Source organism: Podarcis raffonei, chromosome 5 (assembly GCF_027172205.1).
Source record: "Podarcis raffonei isolate rPodRaf1 chromosome 5, rPodRaf1.pri, whole genome shotgun sequence".
NCBI lineage: Eukaryota > Metazoa > Chordata > Lepidosauria > Squamata > Lacertidae > Podarcis > Podarcis raffonei.
In genome coordinates, this window is record NC_070606.1 from 85,742,635 (window position 1) to 85,766,669 (window position 24,035).

General features: G+C 42.1%; 1 long non-coding RNA gene across 1 annotated transcript; it reads left to right on the plus strand.

The window, feature by feature from the left end:
- The first annotated feature begins 13,948 nt into the window (after positions 1-13,948).
- On the plus strand, positions 13,949-18,613 carry LOC128414745 (uncharacterized). Its single transcript, XR_008330722.1, has 2 exons — positions 13,949-14,638; positions 16,923-18,613. It is a non-coding gene; the product is annotated as an uncharacterized LOC128414745 (long non-coding RNA).
- Positions 18,614-24,035: the final 5,422 nt, after the last annotated feature.

Here is a 24,035-nt window from a genome sequence, read left to right on the forward strand (position 1 = left end):
AATAAGAAAATTCCTTATTTGCAAAATTTAAAGAAGGGGGGGAACCTAGATTTTGGAGAGGGTGGGGGAAGGTTGGTATAGTGATGGGTACAAGTATTAGTGGTAGCGGGTTGTATAGACCTCAGCGGAAGAGATCATAACCACAAAGTTCACCTCTTACCTTGTTTCACTAGATATGCCAAGATCTCCAAAACAGTATGAGCGACAGAATGGTGCATGAGCTTCAATGACCCTAGGTAAAGGGACCCCTGACCATTAGGTCCAGTTGCGAACAACTCTGGGGTTGCGGCACTCATCTCGCTTTACTGGCTGAGGGAGCCGGTGTACAGCTTCCGGGTCATGTGGCCAGCATGACTAAGCCGCTTCTGGCGAACCAGAGCAGCGCATGGAAACGCCGTTTGCCTTCCCGCCAGAGCAGTACCTATTTATCTAATTGCACTTTGACGTTGGCAGGAGCTGGGACCGAACAACGGGAGCTCACCCTGTCGTGGGGAATCAAACTGCTGACCTTCTGATCGGCAAGCCCTAGGCTCTGTGGTTTAGACTACAGCGCCACCCGTGTCCCTTCAAGGACCCTAAGTAAACAGTAATTACATACTGTATATACACACAACAACAGCAGCAACAACCATAGTGCATAAGAAGCAATGTATTTGTCCATCAAGCCCAGTATCATCTAGTCAGACTGGGAGGGACAATCCAGGGTCTCACCACCTGCTACCTAATAATTTTAACTGGAAATGAGAGGGACTTGATATTCTTCTTGCAAAGCATGTTCTCTGCCACTGAGCTATAGCTGGTCACCAGTCATGACCTTGAACAATTTAGGATCATCAATAATCTTGGCCACCTCACTGCTCACCCCTAACCTTAGATCATTTATGAACAAATTTAAAAGCAGAGGTCTTAATTCTAGTCCTTAGGGACTCCACTTTCTACATCTATCTATTCAGAGAATTGCCAGTTTCTTCCTACTTTTTTATTCTGGTGGTTTTAAACAACATCCAAGCATTTAGGGGAGATTTGACCCTCTTGACTTTGCCTTCCAACTTCCTTTTTAGCAATCCCCTCATTTTGAGGAAGTACAGAGTGATGCCACCTCCAGTACACCTTCCCTGTCTTTCCGTGTTTCCTATAGGGACACAGGTGGCGCTGTGGTCTAAACCATTAAGCCTCAAGGGCTTGCCAATCAGAAGGCTGCCGGTTTGAATCCCTGCAATAGGATGAGCTCCTGCTGCTCTGTCCCAGCTCCTACAACCTAGCAGTTTGAAAGCATGTCAGTGCAAGTAGATAAATAGGTACCACTGCGGCGGGAAGGTAAACGGTGTTTCCGTGCGCTCTGATTTCTGTCATGGTGTTCTGTTGCACCAGAAGTGGTTTAGTCATGCTGGCCACATGACCCAGAAAGGTGTCTGTGGACAAACGCCAGCTCACTCGGCCTGAAAGTGAATTGAGCGCTGCAACCCCATAGTCGCCTTTCACTGGACTTAACCGTCCAGAGGTCCTTTACTTTTTTTTACCTACAGAGTTTGCATCCAGGCCAAAAGGGGGGTCTTGTCAGCCCAGGATCTCCATGCACACTGTCCAGGCTTGTGTGCCAGGGAGGTCATTTTGGTGCTGCTAACGCAAGGGTTTGATTTCACTCCTGGAGGCGAACTCCATTGTCTCTTGAGACAAACGGATGCCAGCAACTAATTTTAGTATCTGCAAATATATCTGCAAATATTTATTTTTATTTGACTAATAAAATACAAGCTGGTCCTCCTATATTATTTATTCATTCACTGTATTTTATTTTGTAGGCATCAGAAACTTCCTTCATACACTACTGGGTGCAGGGTGAGAGCAATCACAAGATGATCACTACGCTGGATAATATATAAACAGAGGCCTGGTCAGGCAAAGAATTGGTGTTTCTCCAGAAAGTGACACTGTGGGTAAATAAAGCCAGGCAGTATTTATTCACTGAAAGGGTGCTAAATTGACTTCCTCCCACACTGTACCCACTGAAAGTGGCAGCACTTTGATCAAAGACAAGCCATCAGCACCAAACTCCAGAGGGAGACCAAGCAGCAGGTCAAAGCAGGGGAAGCATGAAAAATTGGAGATTGCCACGAGTGAGATTCAAGAGAACATCCGTACTGCCTTTCTTGTACTTGGCATTATAATACCGCATAGCTTTCTTTCTGTTGTTCCTGGAACCACTCAGGCATATAATGAATGGAGTCCTAGTGACTGGAAACGTTTGTCTTAAGCTGATGTTTCCATAACCTGCTTTCCTATTTGAACTTCGTAATGGATTTTTCAAGTGTTGACAGACTAGTTGCAGTGTCTCTGTGCTTCCTGGACTACTGTCCTCCCCTTTCCAACAATCCACCTGAATGTATCTGGCCATTGTGCAGGATTTTCATTGAATAATATAGACGTATGCACCCATCAGGAAGGGCTCCAGCGCTGGGCATGCAACGTGACGTTTCATGTGGACATGTTTGTGATATGACCGATTCCCATAACCCTTCCCTGCAGATTGTTAATACGTAAAAGAATAACAGCATACAACATATTTGGGTTTAGGCTCATATGCCTGCTTCACAGATGTGAAAAGGGGCAGAACTGCTGGATTTCCTAAAGTGATGGCTTAGCCTTCCCCAATGTGTGTGTGTGGGGGGAGGATTCCTGTTGAAAAAGGAAGGCAAATAAGACCTCGGGGTCTCCTTCACCGGAACTACACCATTGCTCCCTTCCCCACCAATTGGCCTGTGGAAAGGAGCCTGATGAATCACGAGAGCCCGTGTGGTGTAATGGTTAGAGTGCCAGACTAGGGCCTGGGAGACCCGGGTTCTAATACCAACTTGGCCATGAAGCACACACGCCTTGGGCCAGTCACTGCCTAACCTACTTCACAGGGTTGTTGTGGAGATTAAATGAGCAGGGGAGAACCATGCACACAACCATGCGTTTCTTGGATGAAAAGGTGGGATATAAATCAATTGGAAAATCATTATGTTGATTGAGGTTTTTATAAATCATCTTTGATACTTGGATCCTGAAAGGTGATGTGTAAATCACTGTAATACGTAGTTAATTAAATACACTTTTAAAATGACTCGTAGATTCTACAGTAGACGTGAATTTGAACCCAAATCTTCTAACACCGTGTCAAATTCTATGCACTAGGTTGCTGGGTCCCCTCTTATATTGCCATGGGTGTTAAGTGTGCAAATTAACTGCAGGTTAGTAAGGGAGTAAGCCCCACTGCACCTAGTGGAACCAAGTTGACATGGTTACATGGCTGTAACTGGATATTCTCTCCTACTGTGCATGTGGCAGGTTTCATTTCAATAAAAACGCCTCATTTAACCGTTTCTTATGGTATGAGACAATACCCAATATTTTATCCAACAACAGAGTTTGCCATTTGAATGAAATTCCTCTGAGATAAAACAGAATGTTTCAGTACTAAAGGTGCCTGGGGGATTAATCACTGCTTCTACCTGTTCTCACACCCTCAGTGTCAGCTTTAACCATGGGACCCATAAAACCAGAAATCTCACTGCTAAACATTGCAGCCAGAACATAATTGGACATATGCTTATTTACTTGTACTGTATATTGTAATCAAAACTTTCTTTTTTAAAATACGACTTGGTATTGTGACTAAGTGTTAGTACTGGACCAAGCTATTTTCCGAACTTATTTTATGTGGAAAGAATGCATTTGAGCAGTGTTTTTCTAGCGATAATACGAAGAAAGAAAATGCGTAAATAAAGAGACAGATATCACTGATTTATAGGCTGTATAAGTTGAATTAATAAAATAATAATAATAATAGGCTACCAGACAAGCAATAGTCACAGCCTGTAGACCCATTATTTATATACTGAAATTGTATTGAAGATTCTCCTGTATGTTCATGGCATTTTATTACATTATAAATATCTAGCTAGCATGGACATTCCTTGTTCCTAGCTAGTTGGCCAAAAGTAAAGATCTTCCAGAGATTAAGTACATGAATAATTTTCTTCCAAAAGGAAGATATTCCAGCGTTAGAATGTAGCCACCGAAAATGACATCGTGTAGATGCTCCAGCCATTCATATCTGACCTGTGGAAGATGCAATTAGGAGTAACCACAGAAATTACAAAGGCACAAGAGGTCTGCAGATCAATGTACTGGATCAATTGTTGGAAAACTTAGTGACTGGCCCTATGTGGCGATACATAACCAAAACAGTTTATCAGATTGGACAATAGAGTTCTAGCAGAAGCATCCATTGCCTAGCAGATGTAGGGTCCAGTCACACAGTTGGGGATACTGTATACATGGTAGTTTCCTGCATTTCCTGGGGATGTATCCACAATGACAGCATATATTATGTATGTTCATGGTCCAGTGAAACTGCATGGAGGAAAGTAGCATCTGATCCTGATCTATCCCAGCATGACTGCACAGTACATTTTTGGCTCCCTCACTCTCACAAATTGCTACCAGGAAGCAGCAGTTTAACCAAGGCACATCAGGTCAGGCATTCCTTATTTCACACTGGCTGTGTCCCTGGCTGCTAAGGACACTCCATGTAAAGGAAGTGACAGCAAACCTCTGAACCCACCCTCAGTAACCACATGCAACTCTTTCCACTTGACCACCACCTTCTCAAGAACTTCACACATTGCAAAATAAGGGGCGGGTCTGCTGTAGTAAAAGCCAGAGCCAATTTCAGCTCCGTTGAAGTTATCAAAGACATGTGGGCATCACATTATCCAACTGACCAGAGAGACTGAAGCCAGATCAAAAACAATAATTTGAGACTTGTGAAATGAGTTTACCTATTTCTCAAGCAAATGTCCAATTTTATAGAACATATTTTCATTAAAAAATAAGAAAAGGAAAGGGGAAAAGCATGCCATAGCTAATAACTTTTGAAAAACTGTAGGGACTGGCACTTTCATGCACTTGGCAAGTTTAAAAGCCAGTTTTTATTTAGTCCACTTTAAGTGTTGGAGGGTCTGTGAGTCCCAACTGTTTCACATCAGAGAAGGAAAACAACTTGAGCCCAGCCAAGACCACATTGGGGACTGCCAGCCTCTTTATGTGCCAAACATAAAAGCAACAAGTCCAGATGCTTTGATCCTCACATTTTTGGATTTAGTCCAGATTTTGGAGAAGAAAAAACAGCCATGCAAACCCTCACCCGCTCCTTATGTTAGGACAACATACATTATAACTGGAAATCAATCAATAGCGCTGTGACCTTCAAACGCAGTAAACGTTTGGAGTTGCTTTCTGAGCATGTAATCTAAATTGGGAATTGGAAGTTGGACAGAATCCTAATGCAAAAGAAAAACAGCGTATAGAGCTTCCATTTTTACATAAATCTGAAATCTCAAGGAAGAAACAGATGATACTTAAACTTTTTTTTTTTTTTTAAGGAACTGAAATTGGCTTATGGATCATATTCCAGGAAGACAGGCTGAGGAATCAATGCTGCAATCCTAAGATCCAATCTTTTACTACATTGCATTGCACTTGTGTCAGTGAAGGCTTGCCACTATAGTGCATGTGTAAAGGATGGGAGGCAAAACTAAGGGGAGAGTAAGCAAAACAACATCTACCCATTAAATAAGAGGTAGGAGCAAGAGAGACAAAGAAGAAGGTTCAAAACTCAAGATGGTAATGGAAATTGGCATAAGAAGGAGAGGGAAAGATTGGTTGGGATCACGCAAGAGAGAAAGCAGTTGGCACAGACAGCCTGGAGGGAATGCAGTCTCACATGGTCTGTGGATTGCAGGAGGGATGTTGTGTGTGCTGGTATTTATTTGCCAAAACCAAGGCTGCAGACCCCTAGTAGGTCTAGTATAAAGATGTAACAGGAGGTAACAGAACAGGTTTTGAATTTCATCTCCTGCCCTGAGCTGGGCCAATTTTACACATAAAACATTTATTGTTATGACACACAGCTGCCAGTCCATTCTAGTGGCATCAGTAGTGGGCAAAAGTATTGTTGTGTTATATTTGTTTAATTGTTTTCTGCAGGTATATTGGCAGGTATACTGGTGCAGGCCATGTTCCTGTGTAACTTTTTGCACCCACAGGGTGGCGAGAATCAGGTGGGAGCAAGTACATAACAGACTACTGGGACAACGGTCTGTTATGGGAGGAACCATAGCTTAGGGGTTGAGGTCTCACATTCAATGCCTGGCATCTCCAGCTGTCAAAAAAAAAGAATCAAATTGCTGTTGATGAGAAATAGCCTCTGCCTGAATCCATGCCCACTGCCAATTAGAGTAGACAACACTGGGCTAAATGAACAAAGACCTGATAAAAGGCAGCTCCCCATACTTGACGTTCCAAAAAGCAGTCAAACAACAAAGAACGCCTATTATCTTTATGCTCTGTCCATATGTTTCTACAAGCATCTGGCTGGCTGCTGTTGAAACAGGATGATGGACAACACAGTCATTAGTCTGAGGCAACAAGGCAGTCTAACTTTTGCTGGAAGCTAGTCAACAGCTTCCCATTCCCAGTCTGGCTCTGCAATGCACAGACGGGAAGTGGCGCACAGAAATTCAGGAACATTTTCCCATGTGATATTCCTATACAACGTGTAAACATCTGTAGGTTGTGTGGACAAGTGGGTAGGAATAGATGAATCTGTCAATTTCAGTTTCCCCTTCCCCCCCCATCATAGTTTCAAGTCAGCCTATTTTTGCATCAGTATGCAATTAAAAAACCACAACACTGTACATGAAAATTCACACTCCTTTTCATGCACATTTTCCCTAATATATACAATTTTTGTATGCAATTTTACCAAATATACACATTGTGCAAGCAATGTCCCCCAACTTAATGCATTTCTATGTTTTCTCACTAATATAAATATTTTGGAGTGCATATGAATTTGTATTTATTTTGGGGTTGAAGAACCATCACAAAACTTGGAAAAATGTGAAATTTGAAGGGAAGCTGCATGTTGGTTTATGTATTGGTTTTGGAGGCACAAATTAGGCAGGTGTGTAGAAATGCAAACTAAACACATTTCTCATCCATACCTACTAGTGAGAAGGGTCCATATGGGCTGGAGCTCCTCGCACATATCCACTGTGGAGATTAAGGTAAAGGTAAAGGGACCCCAGACCATTAGGTCCAGTCGTGACCGACTCTAGGGTTGCGGCACTCATCTCGCTTTATTGGCCGAGGGAGCTGGTGAACAGCTTCCGGGTCATGTGACCAGCATGACTAAGCCGCTTCTGGCGAACCAGAGCAGCGCACAGAAACGCTGTTTACCTTCCCGCCAGAGTGGTACCTATTTATCTACTTGCACTTTGATGTGCTTTCAAACTGCTAGGTTGGCAGAAGCAGGGACCGAGCAACAGGAGTTCACCCCGTCGCTGGGATTTGAACCGCCGACCTTCTGATCGGCAAGCCCTAGGCTCTGTGGTTTAACCAACAGCAATTAGAAATTTTAAAATGATGCATTCAGTTACCTGAATCAGAAATGTATTGGTATGCCTCAAATCCATCACATGATTTCAGCTGCAGAAGATATGGGTGTGTAGATGTGACTCTGCTCACCTGACCACGTTGATGCTCCTTACCGGAAGATAGAGAGGTGTGGTACAGACACAATGGCAGATCCAATCTAGTGCTCCTAACCTCTGCTACATTTGCACTGAACTAACCTGTCCCCTGCCTTGTCCCGCTACCTCTTGGTAAGCAACAGCAATGCAACCAACCAACCAGAGGTCAGGTGGGCAGTGACACCCCATAATGATGTCCACCTACTGAATTATTTCCTTAAGAGGATCCTTCGGGAATGATCATCCATCATAACAATGGTTCATAACCAGTACCACTGGCAGATACAAATCACCTACCTGGATTAAAAACAAACTAGACAGTGGAATGACATAACTGGACTGGGCATCTTTCTGCCCCTAAGACACCAATTTCATGCATTGTTTGTACAGTATCAAGTGTTGCAAAACAGAAAGTAAAGAGACACAAAGATACCTGAAGTTCTGTGTGTCTTAAGCAGTCCAGTTTTGCCCTATGATTCAGCTGGTTTTATTTATTAATAGTTGTATTTATGGTGTCTGGCTGTTTCAGTCTCCATCACCTAGAGCAGGGGTTGGCAAGGTTTACTTTGCCTGGGCCGGTTCACTCCAGCGGAGAGCCCTCCGTGGGACGGATTGCGCCCGCCCGCAATTTCAGGTGCCTGCACAGATGCAATTTTCGGCGCCACAGAAGCGAGTCCCCACGCCATGCTGGTTTAGTGCAGCGCGTGGGGACTCGTCAAGCAGGCGACTCGGTTCAGTGGCAGCTCATGGGCCGGTTAAATGACTCCCGTGGGCCGCTTGTGGCCCTTGGACCTTAGGTTGCCGACCCCTGACCTAGAGCAAGGGTAGGGAACCTGTGGCCCTCCAGATGATGGGAGTTTCTGTCAAACAACCTCTGGAGGCCACAGCTTCCCCACTCCCTAGAGGCTTCTTCATAAAGAAATTTAATTTTCCATACCCATAAGGATTTCTCCAAGAGTTATACTATTATACATGTTAGTCGGACACAGAGGATGAACAAGTGTTTGATTTATTTTAAAATGGAACAATATTATGGTGAGTTGTGCTCTCCTTTTATTCAGACTTCCTTGAACTTTGGCTGGCTTGGTCACTAACAACAGCTAATTACTGTGAAATCCATGCAGCTGATCTTCTAAGCTACTCCAATTATTAGCTCATACTACTGTGACCACACCCAGGTCTTCCTTCTCCAGGAACAGATGCAGTTGGCTCACTAGCTAAACTGCAAAAGCACTCCTGATGACAATCACTACAACTATCATCGAGATTGCTATTATATATTGCATATAGATTTAGCCTCTGGATCTACAGGAGCAAGGGATAGTCCAAATAGAACTCCAGAACTGTGAACCCCTGTCCAAAATAAGCTGTACCCTGTTGTAGGCTCAAGGGTCCTACTCACCAAGAATACTTGGGCTTCTTCAGAAGGAAGAGTGGGATAAATAAAAATAAAATGAATAAATACTTGTCTTGCTTTGATTACATTTTAGTTTCTTGGCCCACATTGTGTGGTCCTCTGTGAGTCCATTCCTTCAACTTCATATTGATCTCACTGCTCCATTATCAATTACATCTCACAGAATCATAAAATTGTAGAGTTGGAAGGGACCCTAAGGATGATCTAGTACAGGCTTCCTCAACCTCGGCCCTCCAGATGTTTTGACACTACAGTTCCCAGCATCCCTGACTACTGGTCCTGCTAGCTAGGGATCATGGGCCAAAAACATCTGGAGGGCCAAGATTGAGGAAGCCTGATCTAGTACAACCTCCTGCCATGCAGGAATATGCAGCTGCCCCATACTGGGATCAAACCTGCAACCTTGGGCATTATCAGCACCACACTCTAACCAACTGAGCTATGCACTTTTGATGCTACATCTGCTGCATCAAACAATATCTGCATCAGTGCAGTGCAAGACCTCCAGATCCTCACCTTATTGAAACTTTACCTTTGAGCTGACAGAGACATGGAAAACTGCCTTATACGAGGCAGTCTTCCACATCACCTGCCATAGACTGAATCTTCAAAGTGCAAAGGGTCCCCATCCCCCCACAAGCAGTAAGCACTGTTCCGGTTGGACAAAATAGATGGACATTCTCTACAATAAATTCCTCTCCAGACTTCCAGCAAACCTGCACTTCATCGGACGTCTGCTTGTTATATTTGGAAAGCTCTTCCACATATTTTATAGAGACAGGAGTAATATCTAGGGTTGCCGCCAGACATATTTATTCCAGCAAGTGGCAACATATGCCTTTAGCTGCTTCGGAGGCACAAAACCAATAGCAGGAATTGATTCCATCACAGCATGCTAGGAAACACTTCACCTGTTGAATTTCCACAACTCGTGCAATTGTAAAAAAAAGCAGTTTGAGCCGACCAGGGCATGGTAAGAAACAGTAGCAAACAATCCTAGCTGGAGACCAGCTGGTCTGGGTAGGTGTCAGTTCATAACAATAAACCCCTCCCATAACAGAATACATATGGCAAGGCAAGCTTAAGAAACACATCCAAATATCCATTGGCAACACAGTGGGCAGTAACAGTCGGGGAGCAGCCAAAATCCTTCTCACTGTAAATATGTAACAGCCACTGTAGTCAGAGCCAGAATGTTCCTGCTTTTATACTACCAGCCCCAAGTTCTTGTCCCAGGATTTATCCTTCTACCTTTGTGCTATTTCATTTGACTACAGCATCCATATAAAGTTCAAAACTGGAGTGGGGGTCACTGGAGATTCCAAGCTTCACAAAGCAATTAAAAGGATTCTGCACTGAGATTTGCTTACTGTGTTTGTAAAACACAACATGATTTAATTGCACTGTCACTAAATACCAATCTAGACAATATCTTGCTAGTTTGAAATCCTTAGGCTGCCTTTTACATTTTAATGGCTACAAACAGCCATTGGCACAAAGTGAATTGAGCTCACACAAACTTACCTTGCAACAGGCCTACAAAAATTACAGAACAGTAGCACCAAAGCTGTACTGATCTTGCAATGGACAGCTTTTTGGTTAGATTAAACGAGTGTCCTGCATGAGCTATTTAGAGCTGCAAAATATTTAGGTCATTTCATAGTCATAGAGTGTCAAGGGTCATCTAGTCCAACCCCCTGCAATGCAGGAATCACAGCTATAGAATCCCTAACAGATGGGTGAGGGGATCATACTTCCAACTATATGTGCACCAAAGTATATTATTATTTAACTGAAATAGTTTTGTTTGACTAATTGATTGAAGTTAATTTTGCATATACAGTGGTACCTCGGGTTACATATGCTTCAGGTTACATACGCTTCAGGTTACAGACTCCGCTAACCCAGAAATAGTGCTTCAGGTTAAGAACTTTGCTTCAGGATGAGAACAGAAATCGTGCTCCAGCGGCGCGGCGGCAGCGGGCAGCCCCATTAGCTAAAGCGGTGCTTCAGGGTAAGAACAGTTTCAGGTTAAGTACGGACCTCCGGAACGAATTAAGTACTTAACCCGAGGTACCACTGTAGATAAAAGCAACCGCCGTGAAATGAGAAACATGTTTTTAGACAAACATGTGTATATGATGTAGCAGGCCCAATAATTTTAGTACATGAATTCCTTCCTGTACTTGCATTAAATATAACAACAACAACAAATGTGAGGTTACTTAGGGCATCTTCTTAGTTCTTTTTTAAAAAAACTGCTGATAAATCTAAATGATTAAATCACTGAACCCTAAAATAGGCCATAATACTACAATTGCCAATTATTTTGCTGATCTTTTTCTGTTGCTAAATGCTACATTTTAAGGTGGAATAGAGAATTTGTCTATTACCTTTGCCTTGAATGGAGAAAAGTAGAGACAGGCCTTCGTATATTCTGCGGTACAGAAAAATAAATGGCTACTCTGTATTAGGCTAACATAAACCAGGTGCTGGCCCCAGGGGCTGCCTTCCTGTAATAGATTTCTTTCCACCAAAGCTCTTCAAGGAGGGCGTGGGGGAGTAGATTTCGGATACTAGATTGGGCCAGAGGGTGGAACCTCCTGTTAAACAAGAGTGTTTGTAGTTGTGGTTACAAGCAGCAAGATCCCAGAGAACAAGATGGTGTTGCGAGTCGCACCACCTTTGCTAGGAACTTTCAGCCTGCATCATGATCACAAATCATTTCCTATGACAGGAGGTTATGTGTTAAAGATGTTCATCTCGAAGCACTTGCAAAAGGTAGAGCCTAGGCTATCAAAATAACAGGATCAGGATAAAAAAACAAAACCCATATCTGTAAGTGATTCATTCATTCCCTTTTCAGCTGTATGGCTTCCCTGGCTCCTTGGACTTCTAAAAGGAGAAGCTGTTGTTTATATTAAGGATGCTTCTTATGTTTAGAGAAAGGGAAACATTTGCAAATGATGCTGAATAACTGCTAGTATCTCCAACAATTTGACAGAAAGGCTCTTGGCATGAGCATTTGGTATGCGTTGTTTGTTTTAACTTATTTTGTCCATTTTTTAAAAGCATGATGGTGGTTTTGATCAACTCTTGCTGGTGGAATTCCATTAGTACATCTGCTTTAAAAAAAAAAGATAAGCAGACAGTGTGCTAGATGAGCCTAAATCGGGATTGGTGTTGGGTATATTTTTAGCCTTTTATCCTTATGCCTAATTGAGGATGACATGCAATCATGAGGTTTCATTTCAGAATGCCGTCTCTTTCCTCTCTCTTATTAAGTGGTGGAGCTGACTTTGGCTGCTGTCCACAGACCACTTACATCAGAGTACTTGGACATTGTAGTCGAGTCCTAGCGATTTAAGCAGAAGTAAACCAGTGTGAGTAGTTTGTTGGCTGTGTATCATCAGCAGTTTGGTGAATATATGAATTTTTAGGACATGTCCACACACAAGGTTTCTACTGAGGTTCTGATATCATGAGTCAATAATCCAGGTAGCATCTGATTTAGTAAGGCATATGGCAGGCGTGAGGAAATGTTTTTCTTAGTTTCCTGGGAGTAAATTCTTGGGGATGCGAACTAGTGGTGTAAAGCCAAAACTGAAGCAATATCATTACTCTTTGCTAATTTATTTTATTTATTAAGTCTGTATACTGTACAAACTTGTAAGTATATTGTAAAAATGCAATACAAAAACACAAACCAATATGCCCCCCACCAAACACATTTAAAAGGGGTATAAGATGTTAATCAGCCAAAGGCTTGGTTGAAAAAGAGAGTATTTGCCTGGCACCTACCTGGGGAGAGCATTCCACAAAGTGGAGCCACTGCAGAAAAGGCCGGTTCTTGTATGGCCACCCTCCGGACCTCTCGTGGAGGCAGTACATTAAGGATTGTCTCAGATGATGATATCAGGGTCCAGGTAGGCTCATATGGAGAGAGGAGGTCCTGAGCCATTTAAGGCTTTATAAGTCAAAAACAGCACTTTGAATTGGGCCTGGAAACTACTTGCCAGTGGGCCAGGATCTATACAATATGCTGAAACTCTCTTGCCCTCATGAACAACCTGGCTACTGAATTCACATTCAGAAGGCACAAATGATCAGATGTACAAAATCATATGCTTCAATGGTTTTTCTATTGATTATTGTGGACTGAATTCCCAAACTACAAAGAAAAGAAAGGAGAGTAGGGGCCTTGCAGTTTCCCATTAACAGTTAGCACCTCAACAGCAGACTGAGCAGGTCGGTCTCCCCCAATACAATGAGACGTACTACATTTCTACTTAAAACACAGCAACTGTTTCTAAACTGTTATTTATAAATATGAATTAGCAAATGCAAATTTACACAGATATGTGCCGTCTTCCGTCCTTTTTGGGGGCGGGGCACCAGTTAATCAGTTCCTCTTTTTTTAAAAAAAATACATATGGACAGCCTACTTAATACCTAACACCAGGCCTCACCATTCCCCATCTTTTCATATGCAACCTAGAGCATCTAATTCTATTTTTATTTATTATTTTTTAGTCCCACTTTTCTTACCCAAAACAACGTCTCACACACAATCGTATAAAGCAAGCAAAATGGCACTCTAGGCCAACAACCACCACCCAATAGCAGCATTAGACTACAAGGCACAGGACCAAATGCAACATTTCTTACCTGATATCTACAAGTTGGTAACGCCAGGCTTTTGCTAGTTTTTTCCTAGAGAGAGAGTTCTACAGAATTAGAATAAACACCAGTCTGCTTTCCTCCACACAAAAACAGAACCATCTCAGGGCAGAGCACCAGTTTGTGGACTAGTTCCCACTAAAGAGGTATAATAACCCTGAATGTGGGCTACACCATTTCAGAATGCTGGTAGGGACTCCAAGCTCCTGCCTGATTTATTTATTTTTAATTAATCCCTGCACATAGAAATCTAGATTGAAGGTAGAAAGCTTTCTGTCCGGACTCACCTTTAGTTTTCTGCGGGGAGGGAATGCTTCTGTGGTGAGGAGCAGTCCTTGGGTGAACTACCCCTTGCAATTCAAAGTGGTGCAACCCAAACAAACAGTCTTTTTCTTCTCTCTCTCTCCCCTTCCCCCCACTTCAATAAAAGGCCTCAGGTTGTGTGAAGGTCAGTAATTAGGCCTCTTCAATGCTTCCTGGCCTGGCTTGGGGATAGATAGCCTCAAATCCTTCAAGTTTCAGCCATTTCAACCTGCCTGGCCTGGGGAGAGCTAGTTGCAGGACTAGGCCTCAAATCCTTCAAGTTTCAGCCACTTCAACCTTCCTTGTCTGTCTGAGGAGAGATAGTTGGAGAACTAGGCCTCAAATCTTTCAAGTTTCGGCCACTTCAACCTTCCTGGCCTGGCCTGGGGAGAGCTCTTTGGAGGACTAGGCCTCAAATCCTTCAACTGTTGTGGCCGCTTCACCCCCTTCCTTGCCTGGAAGGACTGTTGGGAGGAGCAGGCCTCAAATCCTTCAACTGCTCCATGTCTTTACTTCAAGGAATTTGAGCTGCTGGCTGAGTCCTCTTCAGTCAGTTTCCTGTGAGTAAGGAGGCTGCTGCTCCTGGATCCTCTCAACTGCTCATTGCCACCATAACACCTGCCATGAACTCCCCACCTGAGTTAGGACAGAATATGCGGTAAGAGAAACTCGCCACCTGTCTACTGACTGAGCCATGTTTTAAACAATACGTTGACCCCCAGTTTCAGCTGAGCACTGTTTCATTTGCTTGTGGTTTCTATTGCTTGAGGAAAATCCCTAGCGGTTTCACCCTGAAATGCAAAATATGCGCAGGCTTTGGCTGGAAAGTGGAAGGAAAAGCTTTGTTTGAAGTTTCTTTTTTTTTTCATCAGATGTGGTCCAAAGAGAAGAAAGCCCAATGGGGAGGCATTTACCCTCAGCCCACCAATTAGTCGTGGGACGGGATGCCGGGGAAATGCTAATCTATAAGGAAAGCTCTCGTGGTTTAATTGATTTAATCAGTAGACTTAAAGCTTGCAGCCCTGCTTCGTACTAATTTTGCAAAATAGCCTAATTATGTTATTGGGTTTCTTTAACCGACTTAACTTTGCTGGATAACCAAACCACAAGGGCTCAAAAAGCAAAAAAAGTGGGGGGTGGGGAGTCTGCTAGGTTCCATAATAGGAGATGGCGTCTCCTTGCAGCAGGTGGTGAGAGAGACTGCACCCTAGTGGTCATGAGAGTTGTTGTAAATGATGATGAAGAAAACGAAGGATAGGGTTGCCATATTTCAGACAGTTCAAATCTGGAGACAAAAGTTGTTGAGCTTTTTCTGCAAAATATCAGTTTAAAAAATGAAGTTTTTTCTGGAATTGGCCAAAATTGGCACTTCCAAGATGGGTTGCCATATGTAACTGGATTTTCCCGGACATTTTGGTGATTTTGGACACTGTTCCTGACGACCGAATCCCGAAATTCCAGATGTATGGCAACCCTAGTTGACCCAATAGGGTTCTGAACAAATGCTTGGCAGTAAATAAGGCTGAGTGTGTGTGTGTGGTGTTACGTACACTAACTGAATACAGTACAGTTACAGAAAGGTAGCCGTGTTGGTCTGCCATAGTCAAAGCAAAAAAAATTTTTTTCTTCCAGTAGCACCTTAAAGACCAACTAAGTTAGTTCTTGGTATGAGCTTTCGTGTGCATGCACACTTCTTCAGATACACACTGTACCTGAATACAGTACAGTTTTCACAGTTATTGATAAGAGTCACCACCTTTTTCTCTCAACCTTTTTTCTGGCATGGAGAGCAGATGTGGAGTGGCAGAGGTGGTAATTTATTGGCTGAATCTGTATGTTCTCTTAATGTTTTAGGTACATGAGCAGGGCCAGTAATAAGAGCAATTCTAGTTTCTTACACTTACCAAGGCAGTGTGGGAAAGAGCCCAGTCATAAAACATGGATATGCCTAAAATTAAGCAGAATTAATTAGAAGAATTCTGGTGAGTACCACTTCAGAATGCATGTGTGGGGTATGTCCATCATATTTTTGAATGTTACTGTATTTTTATAAAAAGTTTAACATAGTCTTCTCCCTAATACACTTGCCTACTGTGTGAAGGGAGATTTTTATAGAAGCACTAAAAAAATGGCGCACACCTCTCTGCAACATCATTCTTTCCATTGAGTAGAAGGCAACCAGATCTGACTTTTGAGAATGTTGAAGAATATCTATGAATAGGTGAAGAAAGCAAGGTGGGATTGCAGTCAAGCGCACTGGGAAGGAGATTGCACTCCTGCAATCTGAAGTAGTACACTCCAGGATTAATTTACTACATAATTTTATGTAGAATAGATTTTTCACCTATCTCCTATGTTGTCTTGGAGTTGTGGAACCAGCTTCTTAGCCAGCTTTTTCACTAAACTATTAGAATCAGGAGCACCCACCCAGTACTTTAAAAAAAAAGAAACTGGCATAAGTGAATAGAGTTATACCTCGGGTTGAAGTAGCTTCGGGTTGAGCATTTTCAAGTTACGCTCCGCAGCGTCCCAGAAGTAACGGAACACGTTACTTCCGGGTTTCACTGTTCGTGCATGCGCAGACGCTCAAAATGACGTCACGCGCATGTGCGGAAGAGGCGAATTGTAACGCGCAAGCGCGGGTTGCGTTCACTTCAGGATGCGAACAGGGCTCCAGAACGGATCCCGTTCGCATCCAGAGGTACCACTGTAAACATGACCCTCCTTCTACTGCAGGGGTTGCTAACCTTTTGTGGCCAGTAGAATTTCAAGAAAGTGTGAGAGGCACCAGTTACAAAATAGCCGTAACATCTGAATTGGGAATGGCTGAGAGGACCCTGGACTGGTGTCTGGATGCAGTGGTACACTGGATGAGGCCTAATAAGCTGTGTTTGAATCCTGAATGCTTTTAAAATTGACGCCGCCCGTTTCTCATGATACAGAAACTCAGGGCTGCCCAGTAAAATGAATTGACAGCAGGTTCCAAAGTGATAGAATAGAGTGATCCTTCACACAATACATAATTCTGGAATTGGTTACCACAGAATGTGTCGATAGCCACTAGCTTACCTGGCTTTTAAACAGGATTAAACAAATTCATGGGGGCTACGTCTATTCACAATTATTCCCTATGGCAGCTAAATCAAACCTCCATGTCTAGATACAATATACTCCTGAATACTAGATGTTGAGAACAAACTATTAACACCATAATGAACTGCTTCTAGTTACTCAGAGAGGCATTTGGCTGGCCAGCCGGCTGGTGGCTGCGGTGCTGCTACTGCTCAAAAGAGAATGCTGGGTTGTATTGAGCTTTGGTCTGACATGGTAGAACATGTTCTAATAATAATTTGGAGATACTGTTAAGAGACATTATGTGCTAGTTTCTGAGCCAGTTGTGTGAGTTGCACATCTATTTATCAGTAGTCTTTAATGTGCACAACTGTAAATGGACCCAAAAAGGTGCTGGTAGACTCACTCACAAACTTCTGGACTTTAATCAGCCACAAGCCCTGCCAGGATTCAGAGTAATTTCCTAACTATGAATCAACCTGATGACAATGAATCACACACTGGAAAAGAATGCCAAATAAAACAAGCCATCACATATAGCTTGTATAGAGCAGCCTATGGAAAAGCTTTTGATCCACTCCACCAAAACAGCAACAGTGATGAAAGTAGAGAAAAGCAGGAACAGAAGAATCCCAAACCACATCTGTGAGTGTTGTGTAGTGATATTTAAGCCTGACAAAGATTAAAGAAAGCAAGATGGTCCTTCCAAGAAGACATCATGTGACTTGGAAAAATACTCATTTGAGTATTTCATAGAATACTCTGAGCAGAAAATATACAGTGCTGATAAAAAGGGCATCCTGCTTTAATGGGAAATGTCTTGCCTTAAATCAGATTCAAGCTAAAAACACAACCACTTGCTGATAAATTCCAATAGTCACCTGAAATTCTGGTGTTCCCATTATACAAGTATACTTCATTTATAACAAGGCAGTGAAGGAGTGACAGTTTGTAGGTGATGCAGTTGCTATATTGTGCAATCATTGCCCTAAAATGGACTAAAACCCTGCCTGCTGCCAGAAGCGGATTTAGGGGAGTACAACTGGTTTTCCCACCATGGGTGCCAAGCTGAAAGGGCACCACAGGGGGCACTGCAACAATGACAAACAGTGGAAGGTGAGAGGCAGTGGGGAACTGAATTTTGGTGTCGCACAGGGTGCCTCTAAAATTTGAAAGCCCAAAGTCCATCACTACTGCTGCTGCCTAGTCCCTTGGTTGTGGATTATGGTAGCAGCAGTTTGAACTCATACACCATTTTCATTTTTCCACAAAGCCCTAAAGTGCCCAACTTAGCATTGCTCTGGAGCACTGTGAGAAAGTTAAAAGTGGCAGTCAGCTTCCCAGACCCAGCCACTGCTTCCTGGAAAACTCATAACTGAGGGATCAAGTAGGCAGGTAGGCTGGCAAGTAGGCAGCCATCCCAGGGCACTTTTCTAGAAAGGGGTCTATACTCTAGAAGCAGCCTTACACTAAATATTACTGTATGTTTTATGAAATGCATGGGCTTTGTTTTGAAATTACTGAAACGATTCACATAGAAATAAATAGTCTGTATCTCTCATTGTGACATGTGAATTAAAATGACATGTAACTAATCCTAATTCTGACCTTTAAAGCCATAACAACCTGGATTCTTAGATGTGGAAGAGACTAAGTTTAGTGGTGGAACCTTCTTTGCATGCAGAAGGTTCCAGGTTTAATCCCTAGCATCACCAGGTCAGGCTGGGAGAGACCCCTGCTTGAAAACCTGCAGAGCCACTGCCTCTCTGTAGACAATAATGAGCTAGATGGACCAATGGTCTTACTTGGTATATGACAGCTTCCCATTTTCCTAGATCTTGGCTGCCTACTTTTTAGTCAAGTGAGATCATAGAGAGTATCCCGCAAGGCCTCTTTAGTGGTGGCACACAACTTTAGTTTTCTTCCTGCAAGCCTCATGATTTTATTTATTCATTAAGACATCTCTAGTCTGCCTTTCACATCATTCACAGGGCAGTGAACACAGCTTTCAATTACGGCATCAGCATGAACATGACCACATATAAAATGCAGCTAAAACCCAAATCAGAATTAAAATCAGTAACCAGCCTACTAGAAATTAAACATCCGCAAAAGCGTAGGAGGGTGATAAGTATGGTTTTAATAAGTGCCAAAAAGCCATTAATATTGCTGCTTTTCTAAGCTTACCAGTAATTCTTTCAGTACTTATATACTTAAAAGGTATGGAATACTACATGAATTTGCAGCAGATCCCCAGCAGATAATGCAACTTTCGCAACCATTTCCAGCCAAGAAGAGGACTTATGGGGCCTCCTGTGTAGAAGTGAGTCTCCCTTGCCACTCATCCCTTAACATCTCCCTCAACCTAATACATTCTTTCTTTGGGGACATTAGGGGCAAATAGTAGAGAGAAGTGACACTAAGCAACAGGGATTTTTGAATGTATCTGTCAAATGCTTGAAAAACCCCTCAAGGTTTTCCACTGCTCAGCAGGAACACTAGAAAAAGACCAATTGCTTTTTGGGGCATAGCCATATTTCTTTCTGTTCTTTGCTCATATGCTGCCCTCATTGAGAGGTTTCTTTAAATTTTATTTCACCACTTCCATCACCTTTTTGTTTTGTTTTTTTAAAAAGTTTGAATGGGGAAAAGTTATTGAGTGGATGTGAGCATTGTACATCACAGTACACATCCCCAATCCTATTGTGCACATCCATAACTAATAATAATAATAATAATTTATTATTTATACCCTGCCCATCTGGCTGGGTTTCCCCAGCCTCTCTGGGCGGGGAACACACACACACACAAATTCTAGCTCTGCTGATGCTCAACGCACTCAGCATTCAATGAGCATTCTCAGTCGTCATCAGGCTGTCTTGTCTTAGTTTCAGTTTTTAATATACAAACGTAATATTTTTCTGGGGAATTTCCCTATGCCAAAACCCCTCCCTTGTCCGTGAGTAGCCTACTGATAGGCGTGAGACCTTCAAGTTAATACATATATATAAAATTTCAGAATGTTTGAAATACTGCTGTGTCTAGTTGGTGGCTGGCCTGTTTGTTCCATGTCTTTCTTCCAGGAATGAACATCCACCTCCAACACACATACACTTACCTCTTGAGGCGAAATATGTGTAGTTCTTCTGAGTGACCACAAGAGAGCAATAGGAAACAAAAACTGAGGTTGCACAGCTCAAATTCCCTTTGAGTATTGTGCTTAATCCTCTTGAGAAGAAAAAGTAAAACATGGGACAAGCTGGCAAGAAAGGACATCCTCCTTTAAACAGGGATGCTTTGCCTTAAATCACATTCAGGCAATGAAAACAACCCCTTACTGATAAAATCCTACAGTCAGTTGGGATTCTGGTTTTCCCATTACACAAGTATCTTTATTTCTCTGTTTATTTTTAGTAATTATTTTCCGATGGAAGAGACGGAGAAAGATGGAGAGAGTGATTAATTATACAAATAATGGTTGGCTCTGTGTGTTAACAGGCATAAAATATTGCCCTACGGAGCAAAAATAAGGAACTTTGTTCAAGACCTTTGACTTAATGTCAAAGGCTGTTTAATGAGGGTTTGTGGAGGAAGGGGATGCTGCATTGCCGCAGTTTCATTCCCAAGGGGAAGTGCACGCCATGTGAACTGGGGCAGTCATGGAAATTCCAAGCCTCCTTGGGTTTTTTTCTTCTTCACAAATATTCTCTACCCATTCCTTGGCAAACCACAGAAATGGCCATATGCTACTACTCTTCATCACTTCTGGATAAATTGTCATTAACTTTTGCTATGCTATTTTAAGCCTAAATTTAGTTAGAATGGACATGATTCTGTTAAAAGAAAAAACAGATTTTGTAAGAAGCTTAGGGGGTTAGAAATGGAAAATTAGGAGTTCAGCATGAAAAAGGGAAACGTTCCATATATGCCATCATGAGCTACTGCTGCTTCTCTTGCTCGCTTGCTGGCTGGCTTTCATGAATCATTTCCTATGAAGCCTCTTCAAGCAATTTTACAATACAATAAAACACATCAAACAATTGCAAATGTAAAGACTATTAGATGTATAAAAACAATTTCAAATACAGTATAGATACAGACGGAGATAAAAAAAAACTCCACTTAAAAGCTTGCTGCGCTGAACAAGGGAAAGTAGTCAACAGGCACCAAAAAGACAATAGAGATGGAGCCTGTTTGACATGTATGTAATGGGAGGTGCCACCAAAGGGTAGGTGCCCGAAAGGCCCAATGCTGGCATCATAAAGAACAGGTAAAATCATAGGTGCAAGATATGCTCTCCTGCAGGCTACAGTGATTGGTTGAGTGTACAAGAGATGAGACTATCTTTTAGGTATCACCCCAAGCTGTATAGCACTTTGTACATCAGTACCAACACCTTAGTTTGGTATCCAATTGGCAGCCATGCATAACATGATGGTGATAGACTACCCCAGTGAACAGTTGACGCTCTATATTTTGTAGTTCCTGCAGCATCTAGATTTGCCCCAGGATCAGCCCTACATTGAGAACATTGCAGCAATCCAATCTGAAGGTTACCAGCACATAGACAACAGTGCTTAGAAGTCTTTGGTGAAGAAACTTGTTGAAAGCCTTTTGAAAATCCAAGTATGCTATGTTAACTGGATCACCTCTGTTCTATGTGCTTGCTGACATTCTGCAAAAACTAGTACTGTATGTTTGTGAGACAGGACTTGCCCCTGTAGAAGCTATGCTGGCTATGTTTCCGCAGGGCTTGTTCTTCTGTATGCTTGGTTATTTTATCTTTAAAAATAAATTCCATTAGTTTTCCCAGGACACACGTTAACCCAAGGGGCCTGTAATTTCCAGGATCCTTTATCTCTCTTTTTAAAAAAATGTGTTACATTGACTGTTTTCCAAATCCTCAGGTACAGAGGCTGGTCTATACAAGCTACATATTTTTATGAGAAAATAAGCAATTTTACATTTGAGAACTCTTGGGTGGGTGTCATCTGGTGATTTGCCAGTTTTTATTTTGTCTGTTAGGCCTAGAACTTCTCTCATCACCACTATCTGCCTCAGTTCCTCAGATTCTCTTCCTGCAAAAGTTAGTTCAGCATTCCAAAACTGAGGTGCCACCATTAGGGAGACCTTTTCCTGGTCACTCCCTCATCACTTCAAAGAAGGGTCTTTGAAGATGATCTCAGCAAATGAGCAGGTTCATATGGAAGCAGGTGGTCCTTTAGATACTTGAGTCTAAAGCCGTATATGGTCATTTGATTTTATTTGCTATCATAAGCTGTTGTCAGATATTTACTGGAGTAAAAAATTTTCTTAGTTTTTGAGTTTTGTTTTTGTGTTTTCTCAGCCAGCCAATGGACCTGACTAAGTAAGTGTTTAGAGATATCTAGGGCAGGGGGAGTCATTCATATGTAAGTTCATTGGTTCAGCCAGGTCTTCCCCCTTGGAAAACACTGCCAAGCAGTGTTAAAAATACAGAAACCAACTCATAAAAGACAGGTCACATACTGAAAATACACATTCAAAGGCAGACGTTTGCTTATGTGGTCCGCGGCTTTCATACTTCTAGTGATCATGTAAAAACCAAAAACAGGCCAGATGTGAGGAGGGTGATGGAAAAGTACACATGGCAAGCAAGATTAAGATAAATTTATTGTCATTGTCCATATATACACAGTATACACAACAACGAAAATCAAACACCCACCCAAAGACCGGGTTCACATACACATTTGCACGTATCTCCAACATTCTCATCCTATTCAGACATAATCTATAAAACATAACATAATCCAGAATATAACATAACCTATTTAAAGGCATAACATAACCTAAAACCTATCTCATTCCTTCCTACTTCCTGCTTGCTATTTCTTGCAACTGGCCCTAAGATCATTATTTAGTGCAATCAGAGCTCTTGGATAGAAACTATTCAGAAGGCGTGTGGTTCGTGTTTTCATTGTCCTATATCTTCTGCCCGAAGGCAACAGTTCAAAGAAGTTGTGAGCAGGATGGGTGGGATCTCTCAGGATATTGTGTGACTTCTTCAAAGTGCGAGACGTGAAGATCTCATCCAGGGTTGGTAGTTGGAGCCCAATAACATTCTGGGCAATTTTAATTATTCTCTGTAAAGCTTTTTTATCCGTTTCAGAGCTGCTCCCATACCACGATAATACACTATAGGTTAAGACACTCTCAATGGTACTGTGATAATAGGACAGAAGTAGGTGCTGAGATAGATTCAGTCCCCTGAGCATTCTCAGGAAATACAACCTCCCCTGCACCTTCCTCACAACCATATTAATATTTGCAGTCCATGAGAGGTCCTCAGAGATATAAATGCAAGAATCGCAAAGAAAGATACCCAAGCACTTAGCTTAAAGTGAGCTGGTTTTTAGATTTTATTTTTTTTAAAAATTAAAGTGAGCTGGAGTCCCCCCCCATCTGATCCATCAAGGCTCTTCTTATTGAACTTGGCTATATTGCTGGCATTACTCATATTTAGCAATAGTAAAAGGAACTGGTTACTTACAAACATTATAATGCAAGGCAGAAACCAGTGGAAAACATTATCAGATAACTATGTGCTGCAGATAAACAGGAGAGGGCAATGTCCTTTGTAACTTCCTTGGGAGCACCGAGGGGTATATGTTGATGGTTTGTTTTTATTGTTTTTTGCCTGCCCCTCATAAACTGGCAGTACCAAAGAGACGCTAAGTCCCTTACAGTTCAGCAGCTTGTAGCTCTGTTTGTAACAAAACTTTTTTTAAAAAAAAATTATTTACAATTATTGTCTGAATAAACTCTACTTTTAATATGCCAGACATGATTATTCTTTAGTAAACCAAATTATACATAATGCGTTTTATGTTCCTAAAGTAGCAAAGTTAGTTTTAATATATTAAGAGTACTTTTTTTGAAGTGCTGATTTATTTATTTTTTGCATTTTTTCCAAACATTTCCAATTTTTTCTGGCAAACTCT